Source organism: Peromyscus eremicus, chromosome 7 (genome assembly GCF_949786415.1).
Source record: "Peromyscus eremicus chromosome 7, PerEre_H2_v1, whole genome shotgun sequence".
Classification (NCBI taxonomy): Eukaryota; Metazoa; Chordata; class Mammalia; order Rodentia; family Cricetidae; genus Peromyscus; species Peromyscus eremicus.
In genome coordinates this window covers 62328528-62345984 of record NC_081422.1, presented here as the reverse complement: position 1 = coordinate 62345984, position 17457 = coordinate 62328528, and the positions used below count along the sequence as shown (strand labels likewise).

Genomic DNA, 17457 nt, shown 5'->3' with positions numbered 1-17457 from the left:
ATTTTACCCATGAGGAAACTAAAACCCAAAGAAGTCGGGAGATTTTTCCAACATGTACATGGTTCAGAACAAGAACACAGACTTGGTACTCTGTTCAAGTGCAGAGTTTTTAGGGTAGGGATCAAGTTTTTTGCTAACTCCCAAGGGGAAACCCCGTGTCAAACCCTTTCAACAGGGGCATGGCAGTGAATGCCACCAGGACCCTGTAAAGTTAGTCTGGACCCATCACATCATTTATAATTCCATTCTCCAAGCACTGCCACCAGCAAGGACACCAGAGAGCTTGTCATTTGACATTGCTGACTTTGGAATAGAGACTCCAAACTCCATTTCAAACCCAACCCAACCTGAAATCAGCCGCAAGTCATGCAGGTTGGTTTGGGAGTTTAAGAGCTTCTTTCACTGTAGCTGTGAACTCTTCAGTCGTTTCACAGAGGACAGCTCACTGTTGGGAGCAGAGGCAAGCACACCTAAGAAAAAGAGCCATTTGCCCAGGGGAAAATACAAGAACTGGAAAACAAACTCCCCAACTTTATGAAGGATGCAGATGCTGGGAAATTTGCAAAATGCCCATAAACACAACCAGTCAGAGAAATCAAGGTGGGAAGCACTAAGTTAGCCATGTACCAGGCCCCCCTTGTGGCATCCAACTCTTCTAATGATGTCCCCTTGAAGAAACAACAGTAGAGTAGGTGTGTGGCTTGGTGCCATCATCACTAAGCCGGTGCGTCTGGGTTGGGTCTTTGGCAGCTAAATGCTGTCCAAGCACAGTGCTAATATTAAAGTTTCAAAGGCCCATGGCCAATAAGAAAAACATGGTGATGCTATCATTTTAGTAGCTACCTCCCTAGAACACCATCCCTCATTACAGAACCATGAACATCAAACATTCCTCAAAGCGTTGGGTAAAATGGAAGTGATACCACTAAAAGTAATGCCTATCTGTGCCTTTAGTTTCCTGTTTTGGTAACCAATTTTGAACTCTGCCCAGGAAACCCATGCATTGACAAGACCATGGTGGAAAGAGTTCTCCAGAGCAAGTAAACCATTAGACTCCCTAAACTGGAAGCTCACAGCCAATTTCTCAGTGCCTGCTTTACAGTCCCAAACTAGATGGCTAATGATCCTTGGGCTCCCTCATATCTTGGAGAGTCCATGTATAGGAGTCTTCAGAGCACATAAAACGGAATATATACACCTCCAAAAGACCCTAGAGGTGAAAACCTAGCAGCTTCAGTAAGGCCCCTCACTCCACCCTTCAGCACTATTATCATCTCCTACAAGAGTAGTATCTTTTCTTGTGCTGCTCAGGTTTCCCAGCCTGCAGGGGCCCATACATTAGATGGCAAATGCTTTGCCTTTGGTTTCCTGTTTTGTTAATTGGGGGAACTCAAGGTGGGTTTCCCCACCACCACCTATGGTTTTACACACGTCTTTCCCCTCCCTCTTCCACTTGGCCTGATGGCCACAGTAAAAGTCAAGGTGAACCACTCCTCCATAACCCACAGCAGCACAGAGGGCACTTCGGGGGGTGGGGGGGAAGAGAGGCACAGCTCCCCTTGCCAGTGACTACAGGCACAACCATGACACAGGGCTGCTCCACCCATTCGTTCCCGTTGCCTGTTCTGCCCCTATAACAACCCCAGCGACTGCCCTAAGAGAAACAACAAAGATGGTATGAGCCCTTGGCCGACACAAACCAGCTGCTTTCTAACCTCAGCCTCAGGACCACTGAGAGCATCCCTGCTTCCCCATACCCAGGAAGGGCAGCCAGTGGAGACACGCTTTCCATCCCTGCTCCAGAACGCACCCCTTCCACTGTAGACTCGGAGCCTGTTCGTCCGATCTCTGTACCTACCTAGCACCTGGCAAGGGCTTGAAGGGGAGCAGGAGGGCAGGAAGTAGAGGGAGAGGAAAAGCTTTCGTCTTTCCTGGTTCTGTCTGGTTTCATAAAGCAGTCTGGCCCACCTTCCCTTTGCCCTTTTCCTTAGGGTGTTCCTCTTTTTCTTGATAATTCTTCATCTTCTGCCCCCCCCCCCCATCCCTGTTGCTGGAACCATTTTCTACTTTCTATCCATATTCTCATCTGGGTTTCTGCTTTGATAACACTCTTTTTAGTTTCATCTCTTCTGAATACAGTTTTTCTTTATGGCAAGGATCAGACCGACTTAAGTTTATGTGAAAGAGAAGCAATAACTATGCAGGGCATCTAAGCACCCACGGAGGCATCCATCAGTTCACAAGTGACTCACTCCCTTCTGTGACTCGAGCATCACTCAGAAGCTCTTCCAATTACCATCAACCTAGAAACTGACTCTTTCAAGGGTCTGTAGCTTCACCCAATGAGCAACAATTGGTGACTTGAGTGACAGCAAGGGCCACCAAAACAACTCATAACACAAGAAAAACTTTGGATTTGTGCCAAATCTGTAGTGGGTAACCATTCCAGCTTTGATCTGGAAGTTCCAACCTCCATTGAGACTTCAGCAACTGTCACGCCTACAAGGCGGGGCCAAGGGAGGCGCCTGGGGACCCGAGATCTGGATTGGCGGATACTCTCTCCGTTCCAGGACCCTGGATGGTGGAGGTGGACAAAGCAGAGCTCCAGAGAACACCGCTGGACTGTGATACACCTTCCCCAGACCCCGCGACCTACCTATCCCTTAATTTGTAAGTTGCGCCATTAAATAAATCTCCTTTTAACTACGTGGAGTGGCCTTAATAATTTCACCAATACAAATCCACATTCTTTGTGTTTCCATCCCATTTTCTCATCACAGTCCAATCCCCCCCTTCTTAGATCTCATCTGGGCTCCGAAGCTTATTGTTTTCCATCTATGTTCTTAGCTAGAGAGGACTTAGCATATGCTGTAGCAGGACATGACCCCAGGTTCCCATCTACGTGCGGCACTCTATCACTGAGCGCAGAGGACAGAGTCCCAGATGGGGCAGGGAGCATAGTATCCACTAACCTCAGGCATTTTGGGTGATGCTAACATGGAGAGCAGAAAGAAAGAAAATCATCAAAAATGAAAGAAGGCTTTCTAATTTTGGAAGGTGGATAATTGACAGAAACATAGTTAATGGTCAAACACTAGGAGAGGATCTAGACAAACCAGGAGGGTGTGGTTCATGAGAACAAAGGATCAAACAAAGACCGCGCATTAGCTGCACGCAATTCCGCTGCTCAGCACCACACCCTGGACCACAACACTTAGAGGGTATTCAATTCCCACAAGGTTAAATCCCAAATTCTTAAGAGCCCTTAGAATTATACCTACACTGCTGTTTCATTGTCTCTGCTGCCTTGTTTCCTTTTTCAGGATCACTTAGAACGACAAGGCTGTGACTGCAGAAAGGGGGAGGGGTTTATTTCTCTGTGTCTTTGGGTCAGGACACCCAACATCATACATAATGAAACATCTCTACCAGTACCAATTAACATATGGGTCTAAGCTAGTTTAAAATGAGACTTAAGAATGACCCCACCACAGGATAAAGATAGACTTTCTTAAACACCCCTGCTGCCTTTTCCTGGGAACCCCATTTCATTTTTCCAGTTTGTGGCTTCAGGAAGGACACCTCCCGCTTTTCTATCCCACAGTGCCTGTCCACGCTGGTGTTTCCACACCCAGACTGAAGTCTAAAATCACACCAGGATTTGCACTTAAGATTGTCATAAATTACTGTCTCAAGCTTCAAAGCTTCCTACAGGCCATTACACCCACCCTAAAGGATAAAAGGAAGTTTCCACCCACCCCCCAAGGCCTAATTTCTGGAAGAAAATATTCTTTAGTTTAATCCCTTGAGCCTCCTGATATTCTTGTTACAGTGACTTCTCTAATGACATCAAAGTGACTTAAGAGTCACTTGGGGAATTATTTTTTCTTCTTGTCTAGAAAGAGTACCTCTCATACTTGACAAGGGTTTGGTACAAAAAGGAGCAGGAGGAAAACAGCTTACACAGAAAGCCCTAGTCTCCTAGGGCTTGGCAGAACCCTGTGAACTAGGTATAGGAGCCTGGTGGTATAGGGTAAAGCTACAGACCCTTGAAAAGCCTTACTTCGTTGGTTCTGGGCTTCACTAAAGTGAGATCACTTAAAAAGCAGGAGGCATGCCAGTTCTCTTGTCAGAAAAACCTGGCTAAACCTCTTCAGCCTTGTGCTTCAAAGGAAGTATCTGCGGCGTGGTCAGCTCAAGCCAAGAGCTCACATGTTTCCCAACTTACTGTCCCTTTCCTGTGACGGGTTTGAAAACTCTCCAGAATTGGTCCCAAAGGCCACCAGGTAAGTCAGTAGCGTTATTTAACAGAGCTTGCACAGCTCCTGCCTAATCTTCCCCTAAGGCCACTGTCACCACAAGAATATATAGATATGCAACAGTTCCAGGTCTTGATAACAGTTATGGTTTGGGAAGATGGGCCTCCCCACCCTGCCCCCACCACCCTCCAGAGCCTTATCAAGGCTAGCTGCTGCATCCTTGGTGGAGCCAGCCTAACTGAAAGGCACTGGGCTGGAACAGCCAACGCCTTCCAACGGCCTCTACAGGGCTTTCCGTTCCAACCACTAGGGGTACCTGGAACTGGCTGGGACTTCCGGTGCCTCCTGCCGAGGGTGGAGCCAATGGCTGGGCTTCCCAGTAGACTCCGAGCATGCGCACGTGTGCTCCTGTGTCTGTTTATCAGTGCGGTTGGTCATTGAGCTCAGTGCAAGTTGGTGGTAGTGGCCTAGGCTCCATAAGGCTTGCAGGAACCTCTCGAAGGCTCAGAGATTTCGAGAGGGCGGGTTTTGAGATCAGGTCCTGAGCTTGAGCACACTGTACCTGGGCTGTGAGGCTGGTCCCAGTCCCTTCCTATAGCTTCATACTCTTTGAAGGAGTTGGGCCGTCTGGGACGCTTCTGGATCAAGGCATTGGGGGAGGGGGACTGCCCAAGTCTCACCACGGAATCTTTCCTACACCCCTGCTGTGGGTGCCCTCTTACCAGCCTGCCCTCACCTAGCTCAGAAGGTCCTGCTGGGGGGGTGGAGGGGGGGGCGGGCAGTAGGGACATCTTGCCACCTTATTTCAGGGTCCTCTTCCATCTTTCCTAGCATGTTTTATGGAGTTCTTTCACCAGACCTCTCCAAGCTTCATTTACTACATATCTTTGACACTGGGCTTTCTTCTAAGCCCAAAATAGTTTTAAGTAGTGAGCTACATAGAACTAGATGCCTGCTTTTATGTGCAGTTGTGTGTAATGCCATTTCTTAAACACGAACGTTTAAGAAGCTTCATCTTTCCAAATACGTTTTTACTTGCACATTTCTCCACTGGCTACAGCCTTAGTAATCAATTGTCTTTGCTGTTTAGCTTACGGTAATAGCGTGGTTGAGTTCTTCGAACACCAAACTTGTGACATACATACTAGATGGAAGCTCCTTTTACCAACGATCAGCATTTCACACCCTCAAAGACATCTGAGTTGTGTTTCTTACACTTAGTTACAGTTTCCTAGTCCAGAGAGAGCAGTGCCCAAACAGCCAGAATTTGATTGATAAGGAATGTTTTTCATTTTCGTTTTACAGTTTTTATTTTCCACCATGTAAGTGTGTTAAAGATATGGTTCAGTTTCAAGTGAGAAACTATGGAATAGACCAGACCGAGAGCCCTTTGATGATTTAAGAGAACCCACCCTGCCTTCCAACCTCCTACACTGTTGATTTCAGAAAGAACTGGAAAGGAGGCAGCAGAAGCTGGCGGAGACGAGGCAATGGAAAGGCTTAGTGGTAGTTCTGACCGTGGTTTGGGAGGCAGAGAAGTCTTAAGTGATTCCTTGGAAGTTCCTAGCTGAGGGGCCAGCCAGTTCACCTTTCTCACCCGTGCTCCTAAGCAAAGCAGTATGAAGTGAATTGGGAGCAGACTGCCTTTGTCGTCATTAAGAGTTCGTCTACAGGCTGGCCAGTCCCTGGTTGTATCTGATCTCTAGGCTATTTTCCTCAGTTTTACATGTAAGTCTAAGGCCTAAACTCCAAGCTCACTAAAGTATGTGAAATATTTGGAAATATCTAGAGACTTTGATATCAGAAAGGACTGGCTTTCCTCAGAAATCCCACCTGTTAGATGTGTGACCCTGGGCAAATTCTGGAAAAGCAGAGCCTATGGGTGTGTACCCACTGTGTAACAAGAATGGTGTGAGGATTATCATTTACCACAACAGGAAGGAGAGTCAGTAATTCCTGCCCCCTGTTCCCATCTATGCAACTGTAGCCTCAACCCCCGGCTGATCTGACTGCTCCTAGCCCTCCAGCTGTACAACCCTAGGACATAGCCTTCCTTGTCCCCAGCCAAGATCTCACCCTTCCATGGCAATGAGGCCCTAGTTGGGAAGCCTATGTGTCAGGGACCTCTGCCGGAAGTCCTGCCTCCCCTGTCCCACCGCACACCTCCAAGACCACTTATAAATACCCCATCCTCTCCTCTGCCCCTGGCTGTGACCCCAAGGGGTGACATTTCCTTTACTTTCACAAATGCAGAGCCCCAACAAACTTTGGCACTATGGAGCTCAATGTCTGCCGCAAAGGGGTCCCTTTCCCAGGCAAGGTTACTCACAGTCAAACATTACTCCACAATGTCTTTGGGGCCTGGTTCTACGTTTGCATATCTGTCTCTCTCTGGTGCCCTCAGGGACAGCTTCTTTACCCTCTCAAGTCCAATCTGTTCCCTTGTGTCCTCTAATGGGTCTGATGACAGGTGTATTAGTCTGAGAGAGACACCTTCAGCTTTCAAAATGAGGTTTCAGAAATCAGTACCTGGGACTCCTCAGATCCAAACGGTCAGTGGAAAACAGTCTTTGGGGAAGCCTTGGAGGCCCGCTCTCAGTTGGAGGATCAGTCTGTTGGCCCCAGCCAGGTGTGCTGAGTAGCTTGGTAATGATGTGAACAGATGTGAATATTGGGACCAGGGAACATTTCAGCCTTGTTGTTACTAGTAAAACACAGATCGACCACGAGTGTCAGGAACTTGGAGATCACTATGAATGGGGACAGAAAACTACATGACTTGTAAAGGAGAGAGAACACACAGAGGAAGGAAAATCAAACTTTAAAGGGATAGTTGTCAACTAAATGGTAAACGTAAAGCAGGATGAAAAGCATAAAGAGCTTTCCCGTCGTAAATGGCTGGGTTTTCCTATCAAAAGAGACTGGGAATAGGTGACTTTTTTTTTTTCTTTATACATTTGATAGCATGTTCCTTAAGAAGAGCTACACTTCAAATAAAATGCTTCTGAAACATTAAAGAAATGAACAAGAGCAAATATATGTGTGTACACATATACAAGAAGATGGGAATAGTATCAGGCTAGGATGTAGAAATGATGTCCAAAACTTACACACACAACACAGAAGCTATCTACATTACACAAAAACTATTTGGAATTCAAAAAGAACTTGATTTTTTAAAATAGAATTCAATGAGTGATTCAAAAATACCATCTCATAAATCTTTTGGGGGGAGGGTTTTAAAATCAGACAAAATCTCAACATTCACATATGAAAGTCAATGTCTCACCCAGCTAAGGCTGTCACTCTGACCTCACAGGATAATGCCTAAGTCCCCCAAGAAAACAACATAACAGAGCTGGGAGCTCGGGACCATCCTGGGAACAGGGAAGCCAGGGTCCTGCAGCAGGCACACAAAGACGGAGAATTCTGGGAATTCGGTCCTCGGCCCATAAGAGAGCTGGTATGTCAGGTGGGCTTCAGGGAAGCTGCCTCTGCCGGAGAGGCGAGAGATCAGGGCGAGAAGCATTGCTGGGAGCTCTGGTTGGTAGTGAATCCAGCAACAGAAGAAACTAGGAAATATGGAGGGCTCGTTTGCTCTCCTAAGGAGTGGAAACATGCACAGAGACCAGGTGAAATGAACAGGCTGAGTGTTGTTCAATGTTTGATAAGCGGGTTCAACTGTTGAAGGTACTACTTCTGCTGAAATTGTTGCCAGCAACAATTATTAGAGGAGCCTTTTAAGAAGTACTTGAATTTGAAAGGACTTGGAACTGATGAGTCCCCAACCTGTCTCTAACAGTGTTTCTGGCTCAAGTTCACAGTTCCTCAACATAGCTGAAGAGTCAGAGTGGAGCATTGCCTGTAGCTTGAGTTTTCCTGCCTGGACCACAGTCAGGACAAATCTCTATCACCTGCCAGTCCCACAGCCTCAGACCCGACCAAGTAAACACAGAGACTTATGTTGCTTTCAAACTGTATGGCCGTGGCAGGCTTCTTGCTAACTGTTCTTATAGCTTAAATTAATCCATTTCCTTTAATCTATACCTTGCCACATGGCTCGTGGCTTACCGGCATCTTCACAAGCTGTTTCTCATCGTGGTGGCTGGCAGTGTCTCTCAGACTCAGCCTTCCACTTCCCAGCTTTATTCTCCTCCTTGCCCCGCCTATACTTCCTGCCTAGCCAACGGCCAATCAGTGTTTTATTGATTAATCAGCAACACGTTTGCCATACATCCCACAGCACTTCCCCTTTTTTTTTTTCAAAAAGGAAGGTTTTAACCTTAACAAAGTAAAATTACATATAATTTGGGAATTTGGGCGTAGTTTCTCTTACTACTTCCTGCTGGAGGGGGGCGCTGTATCTTATGGGGAAACAAAGAAAATTTTAGAATTATGGAATAGTCCATGAGGCTGTATCGTCTGAGCCAGATGCCTTCAAACCACTCTGGATGTTGGATCATCTGGGCCATGGTGTCATCGGAGATCTTTCAGGGGGTCTTGGCTGGTCAAACCTGATGTATCTTAATCTTGAACAAATCCATAGCCTCTGGCTTTCTGTAGGAACAAAAGAGACACTTTTCCAAAGCAACATATCCTTATATCCAAATTTTGAAGTCAAGGTATCTTTAAAATATACATTTTGGCATAACTCAACAGCTTTTACAATCAAATGTTTTTCTGCAGTTAAAAATCCCAAAGATAACACAATCCAGATTCTCTGTGTAATATTCATCTTCACATGGCTTATTTTTTATATTAATTTTACTGTCTCTTTAAAGACTTTATTTTTTAAAAACTATTTCTTTATATAACTGTATATGTTCCTTTTTCTTTCTCTTTCAAGCCTACGTATATTTTACACACATTGTAAACTATTACATCTGAATCTGTCTTATTGTGAATCTATTGCTTTAAACTGCAGCAGCTGTGGCTGCTGGCTCTGCCCACCTCGGCTTCCCAACATGGCTACGTTTACCGCCAGCTCTGGGAGCTATCGTGGGTCTATGCTTTTATCCAAGCAGCGTGTAGCCCAAAAACCTCTTGTTTTGTACCTGCAAAGTCTAAATCTACCATGCAGCTTAATGTGCCACTTGCAGAGGCCTCATTCCCACCAAACTGCAGGTCGAACACGCACGCTAGGAACCCGCCAGTAGCTCAAACCAGCAGCTGCTGCTCATTTGAGAGAGACAACTAGGAAGCTGTTTTTAGCTCTGTTTTAGAATCTTTTTTCTCAGTTTTTAGGTGGAAACTCTTGCCACCACGTTGGACGCCATTTGTAGCTTGAGTTTTCCTGCCTGGACCACAGTCAGGACAAATCTCTATCACCTGCCAGTCCCACAGCCTCAGACCCGACCAAGTAAACACAGAGACTTATGTTGCTTTCAAACTGTATGGCCGTGGCAGGCTTCTTGCTAACTGTTCTTATAGCTTAAATTAATCCATTTCCTTTAATCTATACCTTGCCACATGGCTCGTGGCTTACCGGCATCTTCACAAGCTGTTTCTCATCGTGGTGGCTGGCAGTGTCTCTCAGACTCAGCCTTCCACTTCCCAGCTTTATTCTCCTCCTTGCCCCGCCTATACTTCCTGCCTAGCCAATGGCCAATCAGTGTTTTATTGATTAATCAGCAACACGTTTGCCATACATCCCACAGCAATTGCCCATCACCCAGGACGTACTTCCCAGCCCTCATCTTTCTGGTGTGTATTAGTGAAGCCTATGTAGCACTTCTCTGTGTCTATACCTTGATACCATGCACATGTGCATACCCTCCCATATGCCCACACACAGATACACATATGCACTAAAACAGTTCAGCAAAATGATACAGACCTTGAAAGAGTAAGTTAAACAATGGAATATGGTTTCTTCCCTTTGAAGAACGCATGTGCTATTATGGAATAGTGAGGAGAAGTTGCCGGTATCAGATTGGCTTTATTTGGGTTTCTCGCCTGTAATTGGAGCCACCAGAATGGTTCCTGGAAGGATGCCCTACCCAACTTCATGACCCTGGAAGTCCCAGAAGAAACACTGTCAAGGGTTTTACATCTTTTGAAGTCCACAGAACCACTAAGTTAGGTAGGAAGGGTCCATATTCCAGAGATGATGGTGGAGGGTGGAAACCATTAGTAGGGAAGCAAGTCGTGGGGCTATCTATATTCCCTTGAAAGACAGGATGTGTGGAGAAGACACTGAGACAACACAATACACAAGATGGTGGTTCTAACTGTAGAACTATGGGGTGGAACCAAGTGAAAGTCCAGAGCGTCTTCCATGAAGAATCTGTGTGAGGCTTAATGAGAAATCAAAGCGGCTTTGGGGTGGCTAAATCTTCCTGTCGCTGGAAATGGTACCTATGGAGGACAAGGCACAGCACTTTGAAACACAGATTTCTTATGGAGGTGGCACTGTTTGGTGACTAAAGCTGGAAGCAGATGTAAAAGCTTTTAGCCCATTCTTTAAAAAAAAAAAAGCGCGCGCATGCGCGCGCGGGGGGGGGGGGGATTATGTAAAGTAAATACCTCCTTGTCTCTTGAACCCTAGAAAGGAAGAGGAGGGAAAAGACAGGGAATGTAGCTTAATGCCAGCATAAGCAAAGGCATTGGGTTTAATATTCAGCATTGGAAGGGGCAGGGGAGGGGGGAAAACCACACATATTCAGTAACATATATACAGAAAAGGTTGTAAGCTGAGAGAGAGAAATATGTATGTATATGTATTATATATCTATAGATTATATATCCTGAAGGTTAACATGTAGTAGAAACAGTAGAGGAAGTAAGTCAAGGAAAGAACACCAACACAATAGCACAGAGATGTGGAAATGAGACAAAGGTGTGGAAAAAGACAGATGGGGCGTTGGGATGGGGAGAGCAGGCGGGAGACAGAAAGCAGAATCTCAAAGCAATAAAATGGGCTGGGGCTTCTGGAGACAGTGTGCCTACCCAGCACAAGGAATCCAAAAGTCACAATTCAGAACGTAGTGAGCAAAGAAGGCAGAAGTAATGTCATAGCAGGCTGCCAGCGTGCCAGATCTGGGCAGGCTCAGACTCACCGACCCTGGAGCCTCTCCAACTTGGGGGGGTTGGCTCTCTGGCCACACCAGCCCTTCCCTTCCCTTCTTTATCAGTTCCAAGACAAGCTTGGGAAGTGGAAGCAGGGTTAAGGTCATATTCCAAGGGTCTGACGGAAGAGCCAGATGTGGGGAAGTGACAGAACATTTTGCTTCAGGGGCAGCTAGGTGGCATTTGGGTGAGATACTTGAAAACCTCTGTGTCCCATTTTCCTCAACTGTAAAATGAAGTAGCAATGCTGACCCCCCCCCCCAAGGATGTTGGACAGGTAAAAATAAGATCCCTAGACGAAGACTGCAAGAGTTAACTGATCCCCGGTTATCAACGCTGATAAAGTTGTTTTTCCTCAGTCCAGGCACTGCCTCTCCCAGCCACACCGCATTGTGATGTCATATACTTTCAAAGACCCCATGGCAGGCTCTCTCTCACTTCCTGGAGGGAAGGTGACCGTGAAAAACGTGAAAGAAAAGGACCTAAGGGCAAGTGTCCGTGGGGTCTGGGGGTGTCTCGCTCGATATTCAGAGGGAGAAGCCCTCTGCTGCTGGGGAAGGCGCCCTTGCCAGGTCTGCCCTACACTTGCTTCTCTGAGTCACAGCCTGCCAGGGCTGTGGCTGTCAGCTCCGGGACTAACTGGGACCCCCTCTTCAAGGCTGTCCTAAAGGCCAGCTATGCAATAGGGAAGTCTATCTGGGGTGTTTTCATGACCCATTGGGCAGCCCCACACCCCGCCGGGCCCCCCTCTGCCTTCCAAATGCTAAAACCATGCCTTCCTCCTGCTCCCTCTGCAGGGTTCCGACGGCCTTTGCTAAGGATATGAAAAAACATCTGAGCTGGAAGCCACCTGAGTGTTTTTACTTTAGTAGGGAACCCTTTGCCCTCCCCTTGAAGAGAGCCCTGAATGACTAGAGTTTCACTTGTGTGGCAGAGGGTGTCCCCGCTGGCCCGGCCAGGGAAGGCTTTTGAAGATGAGAGGAACCGGTCTGCAAGACCACTTCAGGCATATGTAACAAGACACAATACAGTTTGTCAGCTGTCGCTTGTGCCAGAGGAAGGAACTGGAGAGTCTGGCTACTGGGCCAAGGAGGAGGGCCTGGGGAGACTGTTCTCATTCACAGGCTTCTGTCGGTTCTTATTCTTGAGAAAACCTCCTCTACCTTGCCCTCAGAGTACGTCCGAAGAATTGGAAGAGGGCCTGGGGAGTGTGCTTGGTGGATTCACTACAGGCATTTCCAGAGGATACTTTAGTCAACTTTTAAGCATCTACAAAAGAAACGGTTCCACGTAAGAATGAGAGATGAATTCCCAAAGCTGTGTCACGCAGGAGGTCTAGTGAGGAGGACACAGGACAGGCAGTGGTAGTTACAGGAGGGAAGACCTAGGAGTTCTTCCAGGTTGGTGCCAAGTGTCATGAGTCTCATGTAGCCCAATGCTGGACAGCATATTCTTTTAAGTGTTGGCTGGATGAATGAATGTATGCATGAATGAATGAATGAATGAATGAATGAAAGGGGGTGGCGAATAAAAGTGTCTCAGGATCTGCCCAACTCAATGTCCCTCATTTAATAATAAAGTGGTCTTCCCTGGAGCCCTGCAAAAGGCACTGTAATGAACTCTTCAAAGCCACCCAGCTGCCACCACCCCACCCCACCGACCTGAAAGTTCTAAAGACCCCAGAGTAAGCCAGGATTCAGCCTTCCCGACTTGGCAGCTTTGGAAAGCTTGAGAAGGTTTGGAGGTCCACAGGCATGCCACACTCCAAGGATATCTTACCTCTTTCGACCCCTGGTTTCTCCTCTGATTTGTTGAGCATATAACCATCAATTGTACTCGGGATACTATGTAGAAAGTTACCTGGTTTTTGCACAGGACTCTCCTTGTAACCTGGATGTCTCGGCCCTTCAGATGCTTCTCCTGTTCAAGAGGCAAGAGGCAGGAGGCTTGAAATGGGCAATCTGATCACGGCCCTGCTCTGAATGGATCACAGGGACTATTGCTAATGCTACCAAAGAGCAGGGTATCATACTTATTCCTGCACTGTCTCCTTGCCCCACACTCCTGCTTTTCCCATTTTCTCGCAGTTCACGTACACAGGAATTGTTTCCTGGCCATGCCCTCTTGTTACCATCATTCCTGGTTGAAATACTGGAGAAGCATTGTAATCTCCCCAGGAAGCTTCCACTGTCTGGCCTCATGGGATAATTGTTACCAAAAACCACCAATCAAGCAGTAGGTGAAGTCTAACTAGATGGAAGAGCTGCATACATAATGACCTTAAATGTACATAAGAATATGTGCCTGACATTCTCAAACCTGAGCAGTAGATACTGATGGAAATACAGGTCAGTGAGTGCCGGGGTCCCGAGCCAATAAAGCCATGCTAAAATAATTACTACCAACTTCTGCAAGTCTCCTTGGTAATTTTTGTTTTATTCAAGGTTTAATATTTTATTTATTTATTAATAAAAGAAGATGAACATTTTTTTAAAAGTCCTGCAAACTCTGGAAAGAAATTTCAAAGAAATGAAATTTTGTTGATAATCATCCTGGAAGGATGGGAGGCCATTCTGGAAGCTGTGACAGACAACAAACTGAGCCTGAACACTGACTGCTGTGCCCAGCGGGGGCTGGCAATATTCACTCAAGGAGGACAGATGGGGAGAGAGGTGGCTATGCCTTTGGTTGACTACCTCTGGCTGTGTCTCAGTCACCAAGATGCAGAGGTGCCAGCCAAACACGATATTCCTTTGAGTTTTTGAGTCTATGATCATGATGCCAACTCTGTGAGTGTGGCTTGCATCTGGGGTCACATGTGGGGGGCGCTGACTACACCTCCGTGTGTGATGGCTGAAGGACACAGATCTGAGCCTGATGCAGTGTCCACAGCGACAGACTCTGAGAAAGACTGGGGCAGCAGACTGGGGCACAGATACTGACAGGCATGAGGACAGTCTAGACACTGACTGCGGACCCGCCTGGGCCGGCAGGGCAAAAGAAGGAAGCTGTAACCCTACCCTGTCAGCAGAGGGGCCCTTTCCCTAGGCCAGCCTGGCAGAAACTTCTCGGAGAGAATTTGGATGAGAGGGGAAGCACACGATACTGATGTCTGGAGGTATGCCAAGGGTAAATGTTGAAAGGCATTCGACATTGGCCTCAGAGCAAACACTGGGATGTGTTCACCCAGCAGAGGGAGAGGAAAGAAAGAGACATCCCTCGCAAGAGGGCTGGTGCAGGAACAGAAGGCAGCAAGGCCTGAGAAGTCAAGGCTGACACTGTCCACATAGCAGCCAGCAAGCAAGCTGCTCTCTACTGGAGCATAGTCTCCAGAGCAAGCGGCACACCCAGGCTGCACTGGGGGAGCCAGCGAGCTGCTTTGCAAAGACCCTCTGAGGGAAGAAGAGTGAGGCCTAAGAGATAGTAGTTTCCTGTCTGAATGGAGTGGAAATGGGAAGGACCAGAGGAGTCCGATCCAATGCATAGAAAGCAGTTTGTCCTCTTCCTTTGCCAGCCCCTCCCTCCCTCCCTGCCATGGTGCTTTCAGATGTACAAAGAGAAGGAGGAGAAGGAAGACCAGAGTGAGGTGCTGGGGCTTCCCCAAAGTCTCTAGCAGGATTCTGAGGACTCAGCATGGGGTTGCAGTCACAAGTGTGGTTTCTCTCAGGGGATACAGAGCAAAATCAGCCAAAGGCCAAGGCTCAGGCACAAGGGCCAGCCTCCTTCCCAGGGAAATCTCCAGGCTGTACAAGGTCCTCTGGCACCCAATTACAGTATATCTGTGGGAAATTTTTCAACAGGGAGTTCACTGCAGAGCCTGGGCCCAGGGCTTCCGTGGAAGATGGTCACACAGATAATTCTGTATCTCCTTGGTGATAAGGTCTCAGACACGGGGAAAGCAGCTGACCAATCCCAGTGTGGGCACACTGAGAAGGTATGGACCTGGGAGGTCTGACTGTGTCTCCCACCATGCTGGAAAGGCCAAAATCACATAGACTGGTTTTTGAAAGTGAGCAGTCTCAGGGCTGAGGATGAACTCTTTCCTGAACCGGATGCTCCAGAGAGTGCCACCTGCTGTGGGTCCCCACAAGCCTTCCTCCAGTCCAGCTAAAGAGCTGCCCTGGCACCCAAGCCCTCAGCCCATTCCCAGGACTGAAACTCTCATGCTGCTGAGGAATCTGCTGTAGGAAAAGGCTCAGGAGTGTTGCCACTGAGGCCTCATCTGGAGAAGTTCCCGGGTTTTGTTGGAAACTGATGCCCCTCTTCTCTACCCCACCCCAGCCTTGCTGTGACCTGAGTGAGGCAAGCCTTGGACTTGGCTGCCTTTGGCAGCACCCTCCCTTCAAAGCAGCTCAAGCAGCTCCTGCTATGTTTGGCTCGGGCCCTCCTGCCAGCCTGCCAGGAGGCCAGTCTGGAAAGGGACATCCAAGTCCCCTTCTCTCTCACACTTGTTGAGTCTTCAGAGCATTGCTCTCTCCACATCCCCATTGTCAATCATCTGAGAGGATCCATGTTCCCACTGTGGTGGGACCAGCTGTGTGGATTCTGTTTCAGAGGCCCCTCTCTCAAGACTCACTCTCGCATGGTGAGCTCTGGAGGTGCAGGGACGGACCCTCCTCTTTGATTCCTCCCTGATAGTCTTAGGTAGAACTCGGCTCCCTGGATTTCCCTCTCTCTCTCTCTCTGGAGGCATGGGCCTTCATTCACCTGCTGGCCATGGGGTTGGGCAGAGGCAAGCCTTCATGGTGTTGATAGCTGAAGTCTTCCCAAGCCAGGCTGTCTGGAGCCCAGCTTCCTAGAATCAGCAAAGGGCTCCTGTGATTCAGATGCTGATGACAAGTAAAATGGGATAATGGCATCATGATGCAATGATGCTCAGCCACCCCTTAGAGTTACTGTGTTTCAGGGAAGAATTTGGATTTCCCCAGGAACGCGCTTCTCGGGAGGCAGAAATAACTTTTGATCACCGACCATCCTATCAAGCCAGTAGTTAAATGAATGTACTTACTGCCAATGCTAATCTCTGAATTTCTAATAGTGGTCTGTTTCCCAGTGTTTCTTTTGAATTTCATGGTTGCTGGGAGGATTAGCACTGAGGAAAACATAGCAGTTTCTCGAAACTGCTGTCAAATCTTGAGAAATCGAGAAATTTTGAGACATCATCTTAGAAGTTAAGGACTAGCTCTTACTGCTTCTAAAATGCCCTGTGTAAGTCATCTTATAGCCTGTTCCTCTCACCAGATGGACATGTAGATCAAGGAATTCTAGAAGGAATATTCATATACAGTCAGTTATGTCCATAAGGATGCCAGGACCAGTTAATGGAGAAAAATTGTCTTTTTCACAAATGGTTTTGTGACAGCTCAGCTGGACAGTCAGATGGAACAAGGTGGAACTGGACTGTTAGTGCACGTTATACACAAACCTCAAAGGGCATCAATGCTGTGGATAAGAAAGTTTAAACCATAGGTTTCCTTATAAATCTCTCTAAGCTTGGATTCAGCCGTGATTTCTTAGATATGACACCAAAGACCCAAGAATGAAAAAAAATAGAGCAACATGGAACTTTAACCTTTTTATGTCTCTAGGCATTCTGAAAACAATGCCTACACATGAAATCTATTTTCTCACCGTGTGTCTGGTAAGTCTGGTTCCTGGAGGCCTAAAGAACTTCTATAATTCAATAGAAGAAACCTGAAGCACTCCTCCAAGAAGGCTCACAAGGGGCCAAAAACATATGGAAATGTGTTCCCAGTCTTTAGTCTTTATGGAAATTCAAATGAAAATCATGGGGGATATTGTCACTCCATTCCTGTTAAGAGAGCTATAACAAAACCAGAAAATGATTGGTGCTGGTGAGGATGTGGAGAAACAGGGATTCTTGCACATTACAGGATAAATGTCAAACTCTGGCAACTGTCACAAACGGCTAGGAAGTGTCTCGATAAGTTGAACTATGCCGTGATGATCTGTAGACTTTTGTCATTCGGTCCCTCCCTCAAAGCTGAAAGCAGGCCTTCAAACAACAGTGCCTGTGCAAACGTTTAGAGCGGCAGCAGGTCTTGTGCTAGTCAAAAGGCAGGGGCAGCTCTGCTGTTCACCAGGGAATGAACAGGTAAACCAAGTACAA

General features: G+C 47.2%; 1 long non-coding RNA gene across 1 annotated transcript; it reads left to right on the top strand.

Annotated features, from left to right (window-relative positions):
• Positions 1-10768: 10768 nt before the first annotated feature.
• On the top strand, positions 10769-13732 carry LOC131915156 (uncharacterized). The gene is made up of 2 exons (XR_009380276.1): positions 10769-11899; positions 12125-13732. It is a non-coding gene; the product is annotated as an uncharacterized LOC131915156 (long non-coding RNA).
• The last annotated feature ends 3725 nt before the right edge of the window (positions 13733-17457 follow it).